Source organism: Panthera leo, chromosome B2 (genome assembly GCF_018350215.1).
Source record: "Panthera leo isolate Ple1 chromosome B2, P.leo_Ple1_pat1.1, whole genome shotgun sequence".
Classification (NCBI taxonomy): domain Eukaryota; kingdom Metazoa; phylum Chordata; class Mammalia; order Carnivora; family Felidae; genus Panthera; species Panthera leo.
Genome location: NC_056683.1, coordinates 142,939,928 through 142,961,109, shown reverse-complemented (window position 1 = coordinate 142,961,109; position 21,182 = coordinate 142,939,928). Strand labels below are relative to the sequence as shown.

Genomic DNA, 21,182 nt, shown 5'->3' with positions numbered 1-21,182 from the left:
ACGTATTCATATATGTAGAAATACAAATCTATATAAAAATTTCTACCTCTATGGATCTTACACAACTATAAAACCAAATAAACACATCACTTAATGCAAACATAACTATGAAGCTGATATAATTCAAAGGAACCACATCAGCGAACCTACATCGTGCCTCCCCGTAAATACTGCCCTGCACCCTCTTCCTGTGTTTCCCTTGGCAGATTTGCACACCATTCCCTAAGGCGATGCAGTTCTCCTAACATTCTTCTTACTCAGAATATGGCAAGATATATATCTCTTCTGCCATCTGCAATGCAATTCACCCTTTACCTTGACTGGGTTAAAAATGCTTCATTTATCTGTTAAAGTGGTATCACTTAATGAATGACTATGTAATTGATGAGCCTGCCGGCAGGGTGGAGTCCCCTTGTGTCCTTGGACATAAAGCAGACACTCCAATTGAGAAAGTGCTTACATTAAATTTTTTTTGCATTACAACTGAAATGAAAACAGTTAATAATTTACTAATTTGTGTAGAAAAAAATGAAGGGTGACCAATTATAGATCAGAAGACTATGGCTTAAAAACTTTAGACTAAGTAGTTACTTACTGCCTATTCACTGAGACCCAAATAATCAATTTGGTACTTTTTCTTTCTGTGTGTGTGTGTGTATTGGTGGGGAAGGTTGGGGGTTTGTGTATTTGTGTGTGTGGGAGACAGAGAGAGAGAGAGAGAAGGAGGGTGGGAGGGAGGGAGAGAAGTTATTATGTAAGTGTAATTGTTTATTTTAAGCTAGTCCTTAAATTTTGATGGGTACATAATTTCTTGTGGGGATGTCTGAGGACAATTAAGCAATGTGCTTGCCTCTGGTTATTTTCAAGATTCTTAGCATTAAGTTGGAATTCTTAAGATGAAAGATACTGTATGGTTCTAGTAAATAAATACAAGAATTTGACAATGCATGTCTTGGGCAAATGCCAAGACTATTGCTTTTTATTTTCCACTTAAGTAAAATATTTTAAAATTGCTTTTGGAGATGGTGTTCACCATTGTGTTATGTTTTAGACTATTCATTAGATAGTTTATCTAAACCTTACTGGTGTTTATTTGGATGATAATAAATGGCTTAATTATCTGTGTTTAGTTTTTTGTAATTGTCATGAGGCTGACTTCAGTTAAGATGTCAAGTTACTTTTTTTCTTTATACAAACGTTTTCTGGGGTGTTTTGTAAATTCTTCAAAAGTCCAGTATACTCTTTACTACTGCCGAAGAATGTATGTGCCTTAAATGTGAGTTTTTGAACTCTAACATCTGTGAACATTTGAAACGCATTTGTTTCAAAACCAAATTGTGACATTAATGTGGAATCATTGGCTTGAAAATGTGGGAGAGCTTCAGGGTTTTGGTGACCATATTAACAAAAAGTGTAGGGACCAGATTCAATTCCCAGTTGTACTTTCTAGTTCTATCAGAGAAGCAATTCTAGTGGTTTACAAATAAATACATTAGCTCTTAATTAGTGAAATATACGGATGTTAACATTCAGTGTTAAAATTTAACTGACTTCGATAAAGAACAAAGCTGTATTACAGTTAGACCATGGAATAAAAATGTTAATATGTAAAATTCTATTTCATAGTCTAAATCCGTGACTGTTTGGAGACACCCATTGTCATTTGATTATTTTCAGTTTGCCATCAGATGTTTGGCATTAGCCCTATGCTGGCCATAGCATAGCAGACTTAATAGACATATTTACTCATACAGAATGTTGGCCATTGTGATAGCTTCAGTGTCATATTTGCTTACCACAACTTTTGCTCATTATTTTTATTGGGATCCTAATGGTTATTAGGATGGCATTTAAAACCCCATCCTAAAACTTTACACAAAAGCATTTACATTTTAATGCCAGATACCATTCAAGTAATTTTGGTAAAGTATCATTATTCATGACATAAAACACTAATTTTTTTCCTCTAAGATTATGCTAAGTAATCTATATTTGTGTGTTGCACACAACTCTTGTAGTTATGACATATTTATTGTATCTGTCTCTATTTGATTCACTGACACATTGTAGAGTATGCAAATACAAAAATTCATTTTAGAAGTTTCTTTTTTTTAAGATTTCATTTTTTTAAAGTTTATTTATTTTGAGAGAGAGAGTAGGTTAAGGAAAGAGAGAGAGAGAGAGAGAGAGACAACTCCATGCAGGCTCCACACTATCAGTGCAGAGCCTGATGCAGGGATAAAACTCAAAAACTGTGAGATCGTGACCTGAGCTGAAATCAAGAGTCAGATGCTTAACCGACTGAGCCACCTAGGTGGCCCTCATGCTAGAAGTCCCAATTGGCATTTTATGTTTTTCAAGGTGTTTAGATAGATGTGTAGACAAACACACACACTCAGTTGAACATCTGGTGACAAGTGTGTGGAGCCATGAGTCTGATTGTTGGTCCAAGTTGAGGGTGGATCCAATAGGGTGTTTTAGTTGCAGAGAAAAAAGAATCCCGACTCATACTGGCTAACTGATGAGAACATTGGGTGACTCATGTAACAGGAGTCTGAAGATACGGTGGATTTCAGGGCTGGTTGATCCAGTGGCTCATGTGGTCTTCAAAGATCCAGGTTTTTTTTTTGTTTGTTTGTTTTTTACTGTTATTTATTTTGAGAGGGAGAGTGTGTGAGTAGGGGAGGGGCAGAGAGCAAGGGAGAGAGAGAAACCAAGCAGGCTCCACACTGTCGGCGCAAAGCCCGACACGGGGCTCCATCTCACGAACTGTGAGATCACGACCTGAGCCAAGATCAAGAGTCAGATGCTTAACTGACTGAACCTTGCAGGTGCCCCAAGGGTCTAGATATTTTCTGTCTGTCTATTCTGACATCTCAGTATCACCTTCACGTAAAGGCTCATTTTCTGAGTAGCTGTGGTTTGGTCACAGCTCAGTTGAGTGTTCCTGCCTGTCTATTCACATCCAGCAGGAGGGAGGTCTGGTGTCCTGTGTTCTCTGATGTGGGCCACGATGGATGGGGAGGGAAGAGAGAAAGGTAGGTGAGATATGAATGCTATTCCTTAGCAATAGGTACAGACCTGATCCAATAGCCAGGCTTTCTCTTCAAAGGGTGAGTTAAGGATTGAGCAGAGATAGTTGAAACCTAATCTCACGGGGCTGGGGTCAGAGCCAAGAATGCAGTCGTTGCAAGTTGGCGAGCCTGTGTGCTGGGAGAGGAGTTTTGTCTCTAAAGGTGCTGGGCATAGGAAGTTTTATATCTCAGTTTCAGAATCCCGAGGATACCAAGAATAAGTGAGGAAACCGACTTGACGTGGAGCAGATGGGCTATCTCGCCAGAGCCCTTTTGATGTTGTTGCCTTTCTCTGGAGCGGGGTTTGGAGTGGGGCTTCGGGTCCTGATGGGGTTCATGTGGTTTCAGCTGTGGACATTAGGGAGCGGGCCACAGCATGACACCGTGCAGGAAATATGTGCTATATTCTGGCCCAAACATTCTGATTGAATTAAGAGGCAAAGAAGAAATCCAGTGAATAGGAGAGACCGAATCAAATATAACATGCAGCAAGATGTTAAAATGAAGCTTTAAAAACCTCAGTTTCAGCAGGGGCTCCCAAAGCCAAAACAAAGCCCAGGTGCCCCATGTTTTGAAACGAAGGGCGCTTTGTGTGTGAGACTTGCAAAGGGAAGGGCCCCAGGTGAGTTGTGTGTTAGTGAACCACACGCCTCCAGCCTAGAATGGAATCGAGGTGCAAGAGGTGAGGAAAAGGAGGGTTTTTCTGCAGACAGCTGTCACAGCGCTGTGGTGTTTTTCTTTCTCTGCTGGGAAGGGTGGGGTGATGCCTTCTATCTCAAGCCAGGTAACAGAGGGGGTGTGTTGGTTTCCTGGGAGGCTGTAACACGATACCACAAAGTGCGTGGCTTAAAGTGATGGGTATTCATTGTCTCACAGCTCTGAAGCCTTCAAGTCTGAAATCAAGGTGTTGTTAGGGCCAGGCTCCCTCTGCAGCCTCTAAGGAAGGATCCTGTTCTGTCTCCTCCAGCTTCTGGTGGTGCCTGACAATCCCTGGCACTCCTTGTCTTGTGGCAGCGTTATGCCAATCTCTGCCTCTGTCATCACATCTTCTCCCTGTGTGTGTCCGTCTCTTCTTAGAAGGACACCAGTCAGATGGGTTTCAGAGCCCACTCTACTACAGTAGGACCTTGTGTTAACTTGATAAGATGCTATTTCCAGGTAGGGTCACATTCCTAGATCTCTGGGGTTAGGTCTCTGACTTCCTAAATGATTTTTTAAAATGTGCATACATTAAGTCTCAATTTTTGTGCTGTACGGTCTTTTGGGCTTTGATGAATGCACAGTGTCATGTAGAATAGTTTCACCACCCTAAAACCCCCCTGTGCTCCACCTTTTCATCCCCACTCCTCCGCCTGAACCCTTGATAACCACTAATCTCTTATTTATTATTTATTTATTTATTTATTTATTTATTTATTTATTATTTTAAAATGTTTATTTATTTTGAGAGAGAGACACACATACACACACACAAATTATGAGCATGGGAGGGGCAGAGAGAAGGAGACACAGAATCTGAAGCAGGCTCCAGGCTCTGAGCTGTCAGCATGGAGCCTGAAATGGGGATCAAACCCACAGACTGTGAGATCATGACCTGACTGAAGCTGGATGCTTAACTGACTGAGCCCTCCAGGTGCCCCATGGTAACCACTAATCCTTTAAACGTGTCTACATATTTTTCTTTTCCAGAATGTTGTATAAATGGAATCACATAGTATATAGCCTTTCCAGAATGGTTTCTTTCAGTTTGCAATATGCATTTAAATTTCCTTTATGTCTTTCTGTGGCTTGATAGCTCATTTCTTTTCACGGCTGAGTAATATTTTATCGTATGGATGTACCAAAGTTTGTGTGTCCATTTGCCTATTGAAGCACATCTTGGTTGCACAAAACTTCTATAATGTTCACTTGTAGGCTCTTATCTGGATACACGTTTTCAAATCAGCTGGGTAAATACCTAGGAGCGTAATTGTTGGATCCATTGGTAAGACTGTTTACCTCGTCAGAAACTGTCAGATTGTCTTCCAAAGTCAATGCACCATTTTGCCCGCCCACCAACGTGAATGAAAGTTTCTATTGCTCCACATCCTCACTAGCACTTGGTGGTGTCCGTGTGTTGGATTGTGACCATTTCCCCCCAAATTTTATTTAAATTCTCTTTACTTAACATATAGTGTCATATTGGTTTCAGTAGCAGAATTTGTCGCTTACATATAACAACCAGTGCACAACCCAACAGGTGCCCTCCTTAATCCTCCTTATCCATGTAGCCCATGCACTGCCCACTTCCCCTCCTGCAACCCTCAGTTTGGTCTCTATAGTTAAGAGTCTCTTATATTTTGCTTCCATCTCTTTTTTCCCCTTCCCCTATATTCATCTGTTTTGTTTCTTAAATTCCACATATGAGTGAAGTCATATGGTATTTGTCTTTCTCTGATTGACTTATTTCGCTTAACGTAATACCTTCCAGCTCCATCCATGTCTTTGCAAATGGCAAGACTTCATTCTTTTTGATGGCTGATTGACTCTGGTATATATACACACCACATCTTCCTTATCCATTCATTCATTGATGGAAATTTGGGCTCTTTCCATAACTTGGCTATTGCGGATAGTGCTGCCATAAATATTGGGGTGCATGTGCCTCTTTGAATCAGTATTTTTGTATCCTTTGAGTAAATGCCTAGTGGTGCAATGACTGGGTCATATGGTAGTTCCATTTTTAGCTTTTTGAGGAGACCACACTGTTTCCCAGGGTAGCTGCTCCAGTTTTCATTCCCACCAACATTGTAAGACAGTTTTCCTTTCTCCACATCCTCGCCAACATCTGTTGTTTCTTGTGTTGTTAATTTTAGCCATTCTGACAGGTGTGAGGTGGTATCTCACTGTAGTTTTGATTTGTATTTACCTGATGATGAGTGGTGTTGAGCATCTTTTTATGTGTCTGTTGGCCATCTGGATGTCTTCTTTGGAAATATGTTTATTCATGTCTTCTGCCTATTTCTTCACTGGATTATTTGTTTTTTGGGTGTTGAGTTTGGTGAGTTCTTTACAGATTTTGGATGTTAACTCTCTTTCAGATATGTTATTTGCAAATATCTTCTATTCCATAGGCTGCCTTTTAGTTTTGTTGACTGTTTCCTTTACTGCGTAGAAGCTTTTTATCTTGATGAAATCCCAACGGTTCATTTTTGCTTTTGTTTCCTTTGCCTCTGGAGATGTGTCTAGTAAGAAGTTGCTATGGCTGAGGTCAAAAAGGTTGCTGCCTGTGTTCTCCTCTAAGATAGTGATGGTTTCCTGTCTCAAATTTAGGTCTTTCACCCATTTTGAATTTATTTTTGTGTATCGTGTAAGAAAGTGGTCCCGTTTCATTCTTCTGAATGTTGCTGTCCAGTTTTCCCAATACTATTTGTTGAAGAGACTGTCTTTTTTCCATTGGCTATTCTTTCTTGCTTTGTCAAAGATGAGTTGACCATATAGCTGTGGATCTATTTCTGAGTTTTCTATTCTGTTCCATTGATCTATGTGTCTGTTTTTGTCCCAGTACTATACTGTCTTGAAGACTACAGCTTTATGATATAACTTGAAGTTCAGAATTGTGATGCCTCCCATTTTGTTTTTCTTTTTCAGCATTGCTTTAGCTACTTGTGATCTTTTGTGATTCCATACAAATTTTAGGATTGTTAGTTCTAGCTCTGTGAAAAATCCTGGGGTGTTGTTTTGATAGGGATTGCTTTAAATGTGTAGATTGCTTTGGGTAGTATCGACATTTTGACAAGATTTGTTCTTCCAATCTATGAGCATGGAATGTTTTTCCATTTCTCTGTGTCATCTTCATTTTCTTTCATAAGTATTTTATAGATTTTAGGGCACAGATCTTTTACCTCTTTGGTTAGGTTTACTCCTAGGTATCTTACGGTTTGTTGGTGCAGTTGTTAATGAGATCAATTCCTTGATTTCTCTTTCTGCTGCTTCATTATTGGTGTATAGAAATGCAACAGATATCTTTACATTGATTTGGTATCCCGTGACTTTGTTGAATTCATGTATCAGTTCTAGGAATTTTTGGTGGAGACTTTCAGGTTTTCTATACAGAGTATCATGTCATCTGCAAATAGTGAAAGTTTGACTTCTTCCTTCCTGATTTGGATGCCTTTTATTTCTTGTTGTTGTCTGATTCCTGAGGCTAGGACTTGCAATACTACGTTAAATAACAATGGTGAGAATGGACATCCCTGTCTTGTTCCTGACTGTAGAGTAAAAGCTCTCAGTTTTCCCTGATTGAGAGTATTAGCTGTGGGTCTCTTGTAGGTGGCCTTTATGATGTTGAAATATGTTCCCTCTATCCTTACTTTGTGGAGGGTTTTTATCAAGAATGGATGCAGTATTTTGTCAAAGGCTTTTTCTGCATCTGTTGAGAGGATTATATGGTTCTTACCCTTTCTTTTATTAATGTGGTGCATCAGAGGGTGTCTGGGTGGCTCAGTCATTTAAGTGTCTGACTCTTGATATTGGCTCAGGTTGTGACCTCATAGTCATGAAATCAAGCCCTTGCTTGTGATTCTCTCTCTTTCTCTGGCCCTCCCCTGCCTGAAGGTGCTCTCTCTCTCTCAAAATAAATAAACAAACATTTATTAATATGGTGTATCGTATTTATTGACTTGCAAATATTTAATCACTCCTGCAGCCCAGGAATAAGTCCCACTTAATTGTGGTGAATAATTCTTTTAATACACTGTTGGCTTTGATTTGCTAGTACCTTGTTGAGAATTTTTGTGTGTGTTTTCATCACGTATATTGGCCTGTGATTCTCCTTTTTAGTGAGGTCTTTGGTTTTGGTATTGAGGTAATACTGGCCTCATGGAATGAATTTAGAAGTCATCCTTCAATTTCTATTTTTTGGAATACTTTGAGAAGAATAGATACTAACTCTTCTTTATTTTATTAATTAATTAATTAATTGATTATGATACTAACTCTTCTTTAAATGTCTGGTAGGGGTGCCTGGGTCAGTTAAGTGTCCAACTTTGGCTCAGATCATGATTTCAGTTTGTGGATTCGAGCCCCGTGTTGGGCTCTAGCTCAGAGCCTAGAGCCTGCTTCAGATTCAGTGTTCCCTATCTCTCTGCCCCTCCCCTGCTCATGCTCAGTCTCTCTCTCTCTCACAAACAAGCATTAAAAACCATTTATAAAAAATAAATAAATGTCTGCTAGAATTCCCCTGGGAAGTCATCTGGCCCTGGACTTTTGTTTATTGAGAGACTTTTGATTACTGATACAATTTCTTTGCCAGATATGGGTCTGTTCAAATTTTCTGTTTCTTCCTGTTTCAGTTTTGGTAGTTTGTATGTGTTGAGGAATTTATCCATATCTTCCAGTTTGCCCAGTTTGTTGGTGTATAATGTTTCATAATATTCTCTTATAATTGTTTGTATTTTTGCGGTGTTATCTAATTTCCAATTTTTTTCTTGTGGTTGACTTCAAGTTTCATAGTGTTGTGGTCTGAAAATATGCACCATATGAGCTCAGTCTTTTTGTACTGGTTGAGGCCTAATTTGTGTCCCAGTATGTGATCTATTCTGGAGAATGTTCTGTGTGCAGTCAAAAAGAATGTGTATTCTGCTGCTTTAGGATGAAATGTTCCTTGTTGATTTTCTGTCTAGATGATCTGTCCATTGTTGTAAGTGGGGTGTTAAAGTTCCCTACTATTAATTGTACTATTATTGATGAGTTTCTTTATGTTTGTTTCTAACTGATTTATATATTTAGGTGCTTTTAAGTTGGGGGTATAAAAATTTACAATTGTTAGGTCTTCTCGTTGTATAGACCCCTTATGATATAGTGTCTCTCTTCATCTCTTGTTATAGTCTTTGTTTTAAAATTTAGTTTGTCTAATATAAGTATGGCTACTCTGGCTTTCTTTTGACATCCATTACCATGATAGATAGAGTCCCCTCACTTTCCATTTGCAGGTATCTTTAGGTCTAAAATGAGTCTTTTATTGGCATGATATAGAGGGGTCTTTTTTTTTTTAATCCATTCTGATGCCCTATGTCTTTTTTTTAAAATTTATTTATTTTGACAGAAAGAGGGAGAGACAGACAGACAGACACTAGGGAAGGGGCAGAGGGAGAGAGAGGGAGAGAGAGGGAGAATTCCAAGCAGACTCTGTGCTGTTAGTGTGGAGCCTGATGTGGGGCTTGAACCCACATGCTATGAAATCATGATCTGAGCTGAAATCAAGAGTCTGATGCTCAACTGACTGAGCCACCCATGTGCCCCTGATACTGTATGTCTTTTGATTAGAGCATTTAGTCCATTTACATTCAGAGTGATTATTGAACGATATGAATTTAGTGCCATTGTGTTACCTGTAAAGTTGGTGTTTCTGATGATGTTCCCTGTTCCTTTCTAGTCTTTGTGGGAAAGAAATTTTAATATTTTTTGCAGGGCTGAACTTCTCTAGTTTTTGTTTGTCTGGGAGATTCTTTATCTCTCCTTCTATTCTGAATGATAGCCTTGCTGGATAAAGTATTCTTGGGTGCATACTTTTTGCATTCAGCACATTGAATATATCATGCCATCTCCTTCTGGGCCTGCCAAGTTCTTGTGGAGAGATCTGAAAACCTGATTTCTCTTCCCTTGTAGATTAAGGACATTTTTCCCCTTGCTTGTTTCAGGATTCTTTCCTTGTCTGTGTATTTTGTAAATTTTACTATGATATGTGTTGGTGTTGGCTGGCTTTTGTTGATTTTGTTGGGAGTTATGCCTCTTGGATTTTGATATTTGTCTCCTTCCCTAGATTAGGGAAGTTTTCAGCTATAATTTGCTCAAGTAAATCTTCTGCCCCCTTTGCTCTCTTTTGTTCTTCTGGGACTCCTATGATATGAATGTTTTTATGCTTTATGGAATTGCTGAGTTCCCTAAGCCTACATTTGTGTTGTAAAGCTTTTCTTTCCCTCTTCACTTCAGCTTCATTATTTTCCCTAATTTTATCTTCTATATCACTGATTTATTCCTCGAAATTGTCCATCCTTGTTGTCATTATATCCAGTTGGTTTTGCATCTTGGTTATAGCATTTTTTAAAAAAATTTCAGCCTGACTAGTTTTTCATTCTTTTATCTCTGCAGTAAGGGATCCTCTACTGTCTTCTATGGTTTTTCAAGCCCAGCTAGTATCCTTATGATTGCTGTTTTAAATTCTGGTTCAGGCATATTACTTTTATCTGTTTTGATTAAATCCCTTGTCACGACCTTTTCTTATTCTTTCTTTTGGGTTAAATTACTCTGTTTTGTCATTTTGTCTAGGTCACTGTGTGTGTGTGTGTGTGTGTGTGTGTGTGTGTGTGTTAGGAAAGCCTGTTATCCTTTCTCTTCCTGAGAATATGGCTATATTAAGAAGAGGTCCTATACTGTCCAGGGCCTGGAGATTCAGAAAGTGTTTCAGAGTGTGCAGCCTGCTGTGGTGTCTTGGCTGCTCTTTCCCTTAGGTCAGTCCTCTGCAGAGTTTCTCCTGGCCTGCAGTGGGGAGTGTTTGTATCTTGTCCAGTGTGTGGTGAGTTTTAACTAGGTGTATTTTGGTATGTTTGTTAAAAGAGTCTAGATCTGGGGTGCCTGGGTGTCTTAGTAGGTTGAGTGTCTGACTTTGGCTCAGGTCATGATCTCACGGCTCGTGAGTTTGAGCCCCATGTCAGGCTCTGTGCTAACACTTCAGCTCCTGGAGCCTGCTTTGGATTCTGTGTCTCCTCTTTCTGCCCCTCCTCCACTCATGCTCTGTCTCTCTCTCCTTCAAAAATAAATAAACATTAAAAAAATAAAAAACAAAGAGGCTAGATCCTATTCGCCCTAGAGTTAAAGTTTTGCACCACTCTATGATCAGTAGACTTGGTGCCTGTGAGGCGTTTGTGTTGGTCTTCTGAGGGAGGGCCTGCTGTGCTGATTCTCAGGCTGAGTTTCCCTAGTAAAGATGCACCTGCAGAGTGTAGAGGGGTGGGGCTTGGTGTAAGCAGCTCAAACCTCCACTGGGTGTGCTATGCTGCTCACTGAGGTCTGTGAGCGCTGATGGGCAGGGGTCGCCAGCAGAAATGGTGTGGCCCTACTCTCTTGTCTCCTAAGCAGGGATTTCACACTGGCTACTGTTTAGGAAACCCTCACAGAAGAGTGAACGATCTCCCCTCTTGTGTCCCCAGCTTCTGTCAGATCCCTGCCATCACTCGGTCTGTGTCCGAGCTGTATGCCTCCGAGGCAGCGTAGTACTCCTGTGTTTTATCCCAGATGTGTGGCTGCGTTTCAAAACTCCAAATTTTAGGGACCTGGCATGGCGAGGACCCACACTGATCCTCTGGGGGAAGGTCTCCCCACGCTGTGGCTGGTGCCAGTTAGTCCCAGAAAAACCATCACACAGTCGCCGGGGAGTTTATGGTAAAGTGAGGCAAAAGGTCAGCACCAAGGTTTTCTGCCCTCAGCAGGTGTCTCTATTCCTATGCTAATGAACGGGGCAGCACGTTGACACTCACCAGCTCTTTTGTTCCCAGAGAGGCCATGCCACCTCTCCCAAAAGCACTCCAAGAAGGGGGAACTGCTCTCCTAGTGCGACCCAGAGGATCCTCAAACCAGTCTGTCTGCTCCTGGGCCCCTGTCCTCCTTTTCCACGGGATCACTGGTGTGGCCACCAGGCTCCACATGGTGGTGGTGCATACTTCTAAAACTTCAGACTTTGGGCTCCACTGCCTGTAAAACTTTGTGGTAATCAGTTGCTCTCATTTTCCCAGTCAATGGTTTTGGGAGAAGTGTTTCTCTTGTGCAGTCCCCTGCGTGCTGCTCTCTCTCTGTTCTCTCTCTCTGTCTCCCTTTTGTCTCCAAGATCAAAAGTCCCTCCCCTCTGCAGCATCCATGATTCTTTTCTTCCAGAATTATGTCTCCACAGCTCCTATCTTCTACAATGTGGCTTCTTTTCTCCCTCTAGTTCTGCAGTTTGTCCTTTCAGCATTCAGATTGATTTCTTGGGGGCTGGGAATGATTTGATATTTATCTAGCTGTGTTTGAGGGATGATGCAAGGATAGGGTCCTCCCACTGCTCCACCATTTTTTTTTTTTTTTCTTTTTTTTTTCAACATTTTTTTTATTTATTTTTGGGACAGAGAGAGACAGAGCATGAACGGGGGAGGGGCAGAGAGAGAGGGAGACACAGAATCGGAAGCAGGCTCCAGGCTCCGAGCCATCAGCCCAGAGCCTGACGCGGGGCTCGAACTCACGGACCGCGAGATCGTGACCTGGCTGAAGTCGGACGCTTAACCGACTGCGCCACCCAGGCGCCCCTGCTCCACCATTTTAACTCTGGATTTTGATCATTTTAATTAGTGTGTGGTGGCATCTCATTATTGTACTGTTTTAATACCAGTGATCTTGAGCATCTTTTCATATCCCATCATTGCATCAGGAATGGAAAACATCAGTGCAGACAGAATGAATTCCTCTGACCTGAATATGTGAATTTTTCTTTTACTAGAATATGCTCATCTGCAGTGTTCCATCTGTATATTTACTTCAGTGAAGTGTCTGTTCAGATCTTTTGCGTGTTTTTCAGTTGGATTTTTTTTTCTTACTGTGAGTTTTAAAAGTTATTTGTAGGGGCGGCTGGATGGCTCAGTCATATGAGTGTTTGACTCTTGATTGTGGCTCAGGTCATGATCTCACAGTTTGTGGGATCGAGCCCCGTGTGAGGTTGTGGGCTGACAGCATGGAGCCTGGTTGGGATTCTCTCTCTCCCTCTCTCTCTCCTCTTCCCCCACTTGCACTCTCTCAAAATAAATAATCTAAAAAAATTTTTTTTTTAAAAGTTCTTTATACATGTTTGGTTCAACTTCTTTATCAGATATGTGTTTTGCAAATATTTTCTCCCAGCCTGTGGCTTGTCTTCTCACTCTTTAACATTGTCTTTCCTAGAGCAGACATTTTCAAATTTTAATGAGTCTGACTTATTAATTTTTATTTTATGGATGGTGCTTTTGGTATTATACCCAAAGAGTCATTGCCAAATCAAAGGTCACATACATTCCATTCTATATTTTCTTCTAGAAGTTTTGTAGTTTTGCATTTTACCTTTAGGTCTAGGGTCTATTCTGAGTTAATTTTTGTGAAGAATTTAAATTTAAATAATCATTTGTTACATATATCCATTTTGTACCACAGTGTGACTAATTTGGGTTAATCTGTGATCTTTTTGTCCATTACTCAGATCACTCAAGACTTTATTGCATGCATGTGTTTTGTTGTTACCAGTGTTCACTCTCAAGTGGTTGCCTTTTCCTTCTCGACTGACTTCAAACTATGTTCTTTCTCATTATCTTAGCCGGGGTGGATGTTCTTTCAGCATGGTTGCACTTCTTATATTAAGATCAATTCCCTTAGTCAATATCTCATTTGTTGGAATCCTATAGTGATAACTCCAGAATTGGAGAATTGTGTGAAGGGTTTATATGCTTTGAGCTTGACATACCCAGGTAAAATAAAAATGACCACACTCAGGTCAGAGGTAAGTTATTCTGTCTGCATTGAAATTTTTCTCTTCTGATACAGTGTTCTGTCCAGCTCCCTTCTTAACCTGGGAATCTGCATCCACCTGGCCCCTGTCTGTTGGCCGACTCCCATCACAGATTATTGGAAGTCCTGTGTCCAATGAGGAAAATGCAGAAAACTGTAAGTCAGAAGTTCATGAACTCACTCTCTAGTTATTCTTGCTGCTGGTTCTGTTCCAGTCTTGAGGTTGGATTGTCCTGCATGGTCGCTGCTTAGATACTAGATGTTTTAAATTCAACTTAGACCCTTGGCTAGAGTAGTCATGTCTCAACCTTTAAAATTCTTGGTGGGTTCATCTTTCACTTTCAAACCTGAATATGCCTTTGTGACTTCCAGAAGTAATTAAAATTAGATAGTGTGCTTATGCCTAGAACCTCAGCCTTCATCCTTCCCATGAGTCTGTGTGGATTCTGGTTCTAGTTCTGCTGTTCAGCCCATCCTGCTCCACCTGAACTTGATGGGCCATCTCTTTCCCTCCTTCTCTCTCTGTCTCTCCCCCCACCTCTCCCCACCCACTGCTAGACCCTCCTTAACTCCTGCCGTCTCCCATGTGGGCACAGCCTGAAGTATCCTTTCTCTCTGGGAGCCACACACATATTTTCTATATCCATACAAGAGCACACACTGACTTGACACTCCCTCTCTCAGCCTCTTCTCTGCCTTCCTCGCTCACCCTGCTCTCCATGCCCTCTGCTTGCCCTCTAGCAACTGAACTCTGGCACAGTTTCCCAAGCCTGTCGATAATGCTCCATCTGTCCTCCTGGTCTTTGCACAAATGTCCCTCCGAGTCTCCAGACCAGGTCATGTTTGCTCCCAAAGGACTGGCCAAACATCAGCTCTTTCTGGGAGTCACTGTGCTCCTCACCCTTCACGTCCTGCACTTCAGGGTTGCTTCTTGTTCATCCAACTCACAGAGCCCTCTCCTTATGTTAATTGATTGATTAACTGAACCAATATATAAAGAAGCGAATACATTTGCTGCTGGATCAATTTGCCAGCTTAGAGACAAAGGAGGTTTTTGCTTTACCAAATATTCAAATATTATGAAATTCCCTTGTGGGCTGAATCTCTCTCCTACACACAGGAAGCAGCACATGGAAAGAAAAGGAAACCGGGTGAAGAGTGGAGGTTAGCGAGGGTACCGAGAACGTGGGCAGAGGGCAGGGGGTGAGGGTCGGTGCCCTGTCCAGGGCAGCCTGGAGGGGAGTGAGCTTGGGACTGGTGTGAGAAACAGGTCATTTCAGTGTTGTTGAAGAGCTGGTTCTACCCTCCCTGGGCAGGTAGATTCCTCTGGTGACAGAGGATAGACTCTACTGCAGTCACAGCTAATATATACATTTTCAGTGGGGGTAGGGGTGGGGGTGGGGGTGGGGGGGTGACAGGGAGAGGATATCACAAATGCTTGTTCTTGGGAGGCAAAAAAGCCTTAGATATTGCAATGGTCTATGGCCCTCCAAACGGCCTCAGTCCACGAAGAGATGTATAGTATATCTGTGGTATTAAAACTTTATGCAAGGGGGCGATTAGGAACAAAATGCCTAAAATGGCTTCTGGGGAGAAGGATGGTGATGATAAGAAGGTTGGGAAAAACTGGGCTGACAGATGGCCTTAAAGCCAAGGAAGGGGTTCTGGCCAGACATACCCTGGAAAATGGTGAAGTTCCTGCATGTCCCAAAGGTGCCCAGTCGAGGGGTGAGCAGGGCTGAGGTCAGCTACTCTGTGGTGCAGCGCTGAGCCTTGTCCGCCCACAGGGGGCTCATACATTTGTACATGGCAACCTCTGTGCTCCTGGAGGCCCTCGATCTGGCAGTCCTGCCTGCTCATGCTCGAGCCTGACATGACAGTGTTGGAAGGTTCAGACTAAAATAAGAGTTGAAGTTATGGGTAGGTCACCTGGGCAGAGATTTGATCGTAGAGAGCACTGCACCATCACTAGGGTGAAGCGGGAATGCAGGTCATTTTAAGGACAGGCCTGTCCTTCTACAACGAGACATGTTGGTTCTGCTCCGCAAGTGGAAAGTGCCCTGGAGCAAGGTGGCGTGGGAGTGGAGCACGAAGCCCAGAAACACCGGCCATCCCCGTACTTTTGTGACGTGGGGGTGCTCTAGAGGCTCTAGAGGTTATCAGCTGAAAGTCAAGGCTAGCAGAAATGCTGGTGCACTTGTTCTGTTACCAGGAACCGGTCATACTATCCTAAGTCAGAACCCTTTTGTTTGCCTTTTGGAATCCTCTAATCCTGAAAGTCCCAAAGGAAAACCAGAGAGAGAAAAAGAACTGCAGAAAAGTGGGAAAATTGCCAATTTATTTTCCCCCCAAAACGTTGACTCTGGGTTGGCCTGTGGCAATGCATTAGTAATGAGTCTGTTTATATATATATATACACTTTCACTGATACAAAATCAATACATAAGTGTGAAACAAACATTTAAAGGCAATCTGTTTGGCAGTGCTGAGTGCCCGGGGATGGTTGTGATTTTGTGTCACACATTACAGGATGGTGAAGGCGTCGGCATCCCTCTCCGTGAAATAGGGGGCTGTCTGGGGTGGTTGGGGGCCGTGACAGGGCACGGGTGAGGTCAGGGCTGTGGGCTCTGCTTCATCCCACACCCACATCAAGCCACACCAAGGGCTATCCGGTGACATGTGTGGGTACACTGGCCCGGGCCCACCTCGCTGACTAGGAAACATCTCCAACTCTCGGCTGTCGTGAGGATGGGTCGTTCTCATTTTCACACGAGACCGGCATGCTCCGTGCCACAGACTGATGGAGCTTCTTTGCTGTTTTCTACAAATGGAAGAGTTGGATTGTTTCTTTTCTTGGGGGAAAGCTGTTCAGTTCTGTGGGTGAGGAGGAAGGCCGTCTCCCCTAGTTTCACCCGACCAGGTGTGCTGCCAGGCCTGTCGTTAACATCTTGAGCTTAGTCTCACTACCATCTGACAGGGCCGAGCAGCATGGTGGCCACAGTGACAAACACGGAGAGGGCAGGCCTGGACACGGGGGCCAGAGCGTGGCAGGAAGAGAGGCACGCATGGCGTCCAGGTTCCAAAGAGGCAACGGGGATGAGCAAGTAGCAGCTTTGGGAACAATGACAGAGTGGGTTTGCATTTCATCCTCTCCTGTGTGACCCCATCCTGGCCCTGTCTCCTTCCTTAGCGCAGCGACGTAACCAGTCGCCCGTAGTTTGGAGCCTGGGCAGAAAGTCTAGATCTCCCAGGGAATGCAGATGGTGCAGACTCACTGGACTGTCATCACTCCCCGCTCCCCAATACGATTTCTGGGTCCTAAGATAAAACCATTTTCAATTCTATTAGATAGTGAGTGCCAGCTTGCTCTCCAAAGCAATCGTCTCCTACTCTGGATACATTCATCTTAATTTTTTGCTAGTTTTACGGGTAAAAAGTGCTGTCTCTAACTTGATTTGGACTCTTCTGATCACCAGTGGGATTGAGCACTTTTTTTTCTTTCTCCCAATTAATTTATTGGCTGTTTGGATTCCTTTCTCTGAGAACCGCATGGGCCTTGCCTTTGCGTGTTTTTGGGGGCTGTTGTTTTCTTAGATTTGTAAGTTTTTAAAAAGTATCGTATTTGGAAATTAATCCTTAGTTCGTTCTATGTAGGGCAAAGACTTTCTCCAGTCCGTGACTTCTCTCTTAATTCTGTTTGTGGCATCTCCTGAAAAACTGAAGTTTTAATTTGACAGAGTCAGACATTCTTCTTTCTCATTCATGCTTTCTGTGTCACGTTTAGGAGAACCTTACTACCGTGAAGTCATAAATATATTCTTATACTTTTTCCTAATAATTTTAAGACATTTTGCTTCTTTCCACATTTGAGCCTTTGATCAGTCTGATGTTGATTTTGGAGGTATGCATCACATTTAACTTTTTTTTTTTTTTATTGAAGTATAATTAACATACGGTGTGATATTAGTGTCAGGTATATAATACAGTGATGCAACAATTCTATGCATGACTCAGTTCTTATCACAGTAAGTGTGCTAATTTAACTTTTTAATATTGATAGTCAACTGCTCTAATACTCTTTACAGGGTGGTTCATCAGTTCTCCACTGGTTGATATTGCTATCCTGTCATCCACCAAGTTTCCAGATATAAACAGATCAATTTCTGGGCTCTCTTTCTGATTCATTGAACCTTGTATCAATTCTTGGACCAACCGTAAACTTCTTAGAACAGTTCTATTGAGGTATAATTGACATACAAGACACTGCATGTATTTAGTTTTTCATTTCATAGTTCTCTCTATTTATAGGTTCTAGCTTCCTTTTTTTTTTTGCATTGATTTAGTATTTCTTTCTTTATTTCCTTGTTTATTTGAGTATAGTGAACACATAACGTTACGTTAGTTTCAGGTGCATGGCATAGTGGTTCAACAAGTTTATACGTGATGCTGTGCTCACCATCTGTCACTTTACATTGCTATTACAATGCCATTGGCTATATCACCCATGCTGTGTCTTTTATTCCTGTGACTTTTTCATTCCATAACTGGAAGCCTGTATCTTCCACTCCCCTTCACCCACTGTGCCCATCCCCCACCCTCTCTCCTTTGGCAACCATCGGTTTGTTCTCTGTAGCTACAGGTTCTAGCTTCTCGACCTGAAATTTATTTCATTAATTCTTGCATTTTTTAAAAATTTGCTTCCTGTTTTAGCTGTATCCAATAAATGTTGATATGTAGTTCTTCTGTCGCTTGTTCTAAGTATTTTGGAACTTTCATGTGAGTTTTTCCTTAACCTTAACCCATGAATTTTTACAGAAATCTGCCTTTTAATTTCCAAGGATATTTTTAATTTTTTCAATGAAAAAATGTACTATTTCCAATTGTATTGCACTGTGATCACAGATCCCGGTTTTCATGATACGAATATTTTGGAGTGTGTTGAGAATTGCTTTGTTTTCATAAAAGATTGTAAATTATCTGTTTACTGGGATGAAGATCAAGCTGCTTGATTGCATTGCTTTAATCCCTTGTGCTCTTATTATACTTGATGTAACAGTTTCTGATGGCTATGTGTTAAAAAAAACCCTCATTATAATGGTGGATTTGTCAATTTCTCCCTTTTTTTAAAGTTTATTTTGAGAGAGAGAGTGCACACGAGTGGGGGAGGGGTAGAGAGTCAGAGAGAGAGAGAATCCCAAGCAGGCTCCATGAGCGGGCTTGAACTCACGAACCATGAGATCATGATCTGAGCCGAAACCAAGAGTTGGATGCTTAACTAACTGAACCACCCGGGCACCCCTGTCAACTTCTCCTTTTAATTCTGATAATTTTGGTTTTTTTTTTAAACACATAGCCATCAGAAACTGTTACATTAAGTATAATAAGAGCACAAAAGCACAAACATATATTTGAAGGGAATTTTGTTAGGTAAAGCAAATTAATGATTTTTACATCTTACTGGTTGTTTATCCCTTTTATTATTGAGTAATCTCTGCCTTTCTCTTCATTCATATTTTTTTCTTTAATTTTATTTGACCAAATTAATATTGCTAAACTGGCAATATTCAACTTTTCAATGCCAAACTTTCAAGTGAAAGACTAGATAGTCAAAACATAAAGAAATAAATCTGAGAGTTTGTCTTTTAATTGGTGAGTCAAATACATTTATATTTATTATAGTTACTCTATATTTGGACTTCTTTCTATCATTTCATTTTATATCCACCATGTTTCTCTTTGGTTCTCATTTTTTCTTTACCACATTCTGTTGAAGTAGAGATGTTTTTTCTTTTTTTCCTTTCTTCTCTCTCTCTCTCGCTTTTAACATTTTCTGTCTTGTTCCTTTACTGATCTGGAAATTATTTATTTGGTTTCTATTTACATATATATATATATTTCTAATTTTAATATTTCTAACAATATCTAAAGCTAATAAATGTCTCTTTCCTACTCTTGAAAAGACAGTGACCTTAGAATGCTTTGAATTCTCTTTAAATTCGCTTTAAATTCTCCTGTTTTGGAATAGAGATAGATAGGAATTTGATGGTAATTAAACATGAACAAAAACAAGGTGAAATTTTACTCTTACGTGTGAGAGCCGAGGAAGAAATGTTATGGGCTTAGCACTGTTAACTGTGTGACAGACACAGAGTGAGTTACTTAATCCTGTGATTCCATTTCTTCATCTGTAAATAGTTTTAATACCTACTTGTTAGGGTGTTGGGGATTTGATGAGTTGGTGAATGTAATATACTTAGAACAGTGCCTGGAATATAATAAGTGCTGTTTACGAGTTTGCTAATTGTTACCAGACGTTACCTGGATGTCAAGTGGTAAGAATACCTGAAATAAAAATCTATTGAGGATCCAAATGATATGGCCAATAGCAATATTTTAATATGTAAAAGAGGAATGAAAAATGTATCACCTATCTTGACAAGTAGAAGAAAACATCTGAAAGCAATCAAAGGAGAGTTAATAAAGAACAATTAAGTGTATTAACTGTGAACAATAGTCCAATCAAATGTGCCCTTAGGAAAACTGGCTTTGGGCAGGAGGTTCCTGGAGAGAAAAGGAGGGATGGTGAGTAAGAAGGGCAGTGGTGAATAGAAGAGGCTCCATGGGTAAATCAATGTGTTCTTATGGAACATGAGTCAACAATATGATCTAAATAGTGTAAAAGGCAAAACCACATTTGGGTGTGGTAACAAACCCAGGCTGAATAGTGGGACATACTTCATTATTCCATTTCCTTTGGCTCTTGCTGGGCCCTGGGCAGACTTTTTTTTTTTTTTTTTTTTTTTTTTTTTTAACGTTTCTGAAAATCACATGTTGCAGAATGTGGAGAGGAGGGCAGGGATCCTGATCTGGAGTTTGGAGAGCAAGAGGGATAGGGAAAGCTTATGATAAGCACCAGCTTGATGCTGACAGTGCCTTGTGGCTTGTGCTTGGAAGAGAGAGGCTTCGATTATTCTGGTTAGTCAAGAAGAGTGGGGTCAGAAATCGCAGTGTGATGCTGCCAGCGGGGGCAACAGACGCTGAACGAGGGAGTAACCTAACCACAGAACGGATCCGTCAGTGGGACAGGCGACCACCAGGGTCTAGGAATGATGCCAGGAACATGATGGGCTCAGACAACTGCCTTTCAGGCTGACTTTGGCGTAAACACGAGCTCCAAGCTGCCCTGAGAAAACACGGTGGTCAGCTGAGCCCGGCGAGTGTGCCTGTCCTCTGGAATTCTCCGGGTACAGACTCGGCCAGTCTCCGCACCCAGGACTGCACGAGGAGCACAAAACCTTGTCTGTGATTAAAACCACACTCAGGAGTGGCTCATTCAGGCACCCCGGGCCTGCCTTATGCTGACTGATGGTGATAATTCTATTTCCCATGATTTCTCGAGTGTGCTTTTCATCTGTATTCATTCTATGGCTTTCACGAGAAAGCCATAAAGGGGTCCTTTCCACTACCATTGACACACGTGATCTTCACCAACTGGGAGGAAACAGGAAAAGGTAGTGCGGGGCCAGAAAAGAAATTGATGTTGATCTGTGAAAGGGGCTTGTCACA

At 41.4% G+C, this 21,182-nt stretch overlaps 1 long non-coding RNA gene across 1 annotated transcript in view; it reads left to right on the top strand.

Annotated features, from left to right (window-relative positions):
* The window catches only part of LOC122220556, a 35,506-nt gene that overhangs the window by 11,711 nt on the left and 2,613 nt on the right, over positions 1-21,182 (top strand). Inside the window, exon 2 of the long non-coding RNA XR_006202933.1 lies at positions 13,653-13,772. This is a non-coding gene — a long non-coding RNA (uncharacterized LOC122220556). The remainder of the gene's footprint in view (positions 1-13,652; positions 13,773-21,182) is intronic.